This window comes from Heptranchias perlo, unplaced genomic scaffold, assembly GCF_035084215.1.
Source record: "Heptranchias perlo isolate sHepPer1 unplaced genomic scaffold, sHepPer1.hap1 HAP1_SCAFFOLD_136, whole genome shotgun sequence".
In the NCBI taxonomy this organism is placed as follows: Eukaryota; Metazoa; Chordata; class Chondrichthyes; order Hexanchiformes; family Hexanchidae; genus Heptranchias; species Heptranchias perlo.
In genome coordinates this window covers 60,854-64,086 of record NW_027138602.1, presented here as the reverse complement: position 1 = coordinate 64,086, position 3,233 = coordinate 60,854, and positions in this window count along the sequence as shown.

Here is a 3,233-nt window from a genome sequence, read left to right as displayed (position 1 = left end):
TACACCTCCTCCGCTCCTCACTCTTCATTTACCTGCTCCTCTCCTCGCTCTTTATTTACCTCCTCCGCTCCTCACTCTTTATTTACCTGCTCCACTCCTCGCTCTTTATTTACCTCCTCCTCTCCTCACTCTTTATTTACCTGCTCCACTCCTCGCTCTTTATACACCTCCTCCACTCCTCACTCTTTATTGACCTGCTCCGCTCCTCACTCTTTATTTACCTGCTCCACTCCTCGCTCTTTATTTATCGGCTCCACTCCTCACTCCTTATTTACCTGCTCCACTCCTCACTCTTTATTCACCTCCTCCACTCCTCGCTCTATATTTACCTGCTCCTCTCCTCGCTTTTTATTTAACTGCTCCGCTACTCGCTCTTTAATTAACTGCACTGCTCTTCACTCTTTATCTGCCTGCTCCGCTCCTCACTCTTTGTTTACCTGCTCCACTCCTCACTCTTTATTTACCTGCTCCGCTGCTCACGCTTTGTTTACCTGCTCCACTCCTCACTCTTTGTTTACCTGCTCCACTCCTCACTCTTTATTTACCTGCTCCGCTGCTCACGCTTTGTTTACCTGCTCCACCACTCATTCTTCATTTACCTGCTCCACTCCTCACTCTTTATTTACCTGCTCCTCTCCTCACTCTTTATTTAACTGCTCCGTTCCTCACTGATTATTTACCGGCTCCGCTCCTCGCTCTTTTACTTACCTGCTCCACTCCTCGCTCTATATTCAACTCCTCCGCTGCTCACTCTTCATTTACCTGCTCCTCTCCTCGCTCTTTATTTACCTGTTCCTCTCCTCACTCTTTATTTACCTCCTCCACTCCTCACTCTTTATTTACCTGCTCCACACCTCGCTCTTTATTTACCTGCTCCACTCCTCACTCCTTTTTACCTGCTCCACTCCTCGCTCTTTATACACCTCCTCCGCTCCTCACTCTTCATTTACCTGCTCCTCTCCTCGCTCTTTATTTACCTCCTCCGCTCCTCACTCTTTATTTACCTCCTCCACTCCTCGCTCTTTATTTACCTCCTCCACTCCTCACTCTTTGTTTACCTGCTCCACACCACGCTCTTTATTTACCTGCTCCACTCCTCGCTCTTTATTTATCGGCTCCACTCCTCACTCCTTATTTACCTGCTCCACTCCTCACTCTTTATTCACCTCCTCCGCTCCTCACTCTTTATTTACCTCCTCCGCTCCTCACTCTTTATTTACCTGCTCCACTCCTCACTCTTTGTTTACCTGCTCCACTCCTCATTCTTCATTTACTTGCTCCGCTCCTCAGTCTTAGTTTACCTGCTCCACTCCTCATTCTTCATTTACCTGCTCCACTCCTCGCTCTTTATTGACGTGCTCCTCCCCTCACTCTTTGTTTACCGCCTCGGCTCCTCACTCTTTATTTACCTGCTCCAGACCTCGCTCTTTATTTACCTGCTCCACTCCGCACTCTTTTTTACCTCCTCCTCTCCTCACTCTTTATTGACCTGCTCCGCTCCTCGCTCTTTATTTATCGGCTCCACTCCTCACTCCTTATTTACCTGCTCCACTCCTCACTCTTTATTCACCTCCTCCGCTCCTCACTCTTTATTTACCTGCTCCACACCTCGCTCTTTATTTACCTACTCCGCTCCTCACTCTTTATTTACCTGCTCCACTCCTCGCTCTTTATTTCCCTCCTCCGCTCCTCACGCTCTTTAATTATCTGCTCTGCTCCTCGCTCTTTATTTACCTGCTCCACTACTCGCTCTATGTTGACCTGCTCCTCTCCTCACTCTTTATGCAGTGCTCCTCTCCTCGCTCTTTATTTACCTGCTCCGCTCCTCACTCTTTGTTTGCCTGCTCCGCTCCTCACTCTTTGTTTGCCTGCTCCACTCCTCATTCTTCATTTACCTACTCCACTCCTCGCTCTTTATTTATGTGCTCCTCTCCTCACTGTTTGTTTACCTGCTCCGCTCCTCGCTCTTCATTTACCTACTCCACTCCTCGCTCTTTATTTACGTGCTCCTCTCCTCGCTCATTATTAACCTCCTCCGCTCCTCACACTTTATTTACCTGCTCCGCTCCTCGCTCTTTCTTTACCTGCTCCACTCTTGGCTCTTTATTCACCTCCTCCGCTCCTCATTCTTTATTTACCTGCTCCTCTTCACACTCATTAATTACGTGCTCCGCTCCACCCTCTTTGTTTATCTGCTCCTCTCCTCACTCTTCATTTACCTGCTCCACACCTCACTCTTAATTTACCTGCTCCGCTCGTCGCTCTTTGTTTACTGCCTCGGCTCCTCGCTTTTTATTTACCTGCTCTACTCCTCGCTGTTTATTCACCTCCTCCGCTCCTCACACTCTTTAATTACCTGCTCTGCTCCTCGCTCTTAATTTACCTGCTCCACTACTCGCTCGATGTTTACCTGCTCCTCTCCTCACTCTTTATGTACTGCTCCGCTCCACGCTCTTTGTTTACCTGCTCCACTCCTCGTCCTTTATTTACCTGCTCCACTCCTCACTCTTTATTCACCTCCTCCGCTCCTCACTCTTTATTTGCCTGCTTCGCTGCTCGCTCTTAATTTACCTACTCCGCTTCTCACTCTTTATTTACCTGCTCCTCTTCACACTTTTAATTACTTGCTCTGCTCCTCGCTCTTTATTAACCTGCTCTGCTCCTCGCTCTTTATTCACCTACTCCACTCCTCGCTCTATATTTACCTGCTCCTCTCCTCACTCTTTATTTACCTGCTCCTCTCCTCGCTTTTTATTTAACTGCTCCGCTACTCGCTATTTAATTAACTGCACTGCTCTTCACTCTTTATTTACCTGCTCCGCTCCTCACTCTTTGTTTACCTGCTCCACTCCTCACTCTTTATTTACCTGCTCCGCTCCTCACGCTTTGTTCACCTGCTCCACTCCTCATTCTTCATTTACGTGCTCCGCTCCTCAGTCTTTGTTTACCTGCTCCACTCCTCATTCTTCATTTACCTGCTCCGCTCCTCACTCTTTATTTACCTGGTCCATAAGAACATAAGAACATAAGAAATTGGAGCAGGAGTAGGCCAATCGGCCCCTCGAGCCTGCTCCGCCATTCAATAAGATCATGGTTGATCTGATCCCAACCACAAATCTAAAGAACACAAGAAGTCGGAGCAGGACCCGGCCACATAGCCCCTGGGCCCTCTCCGCCACCCACAGGGCATTGACCGATCCGAACTCAGCTTCATGTCCAATTTCCTGCCCGCT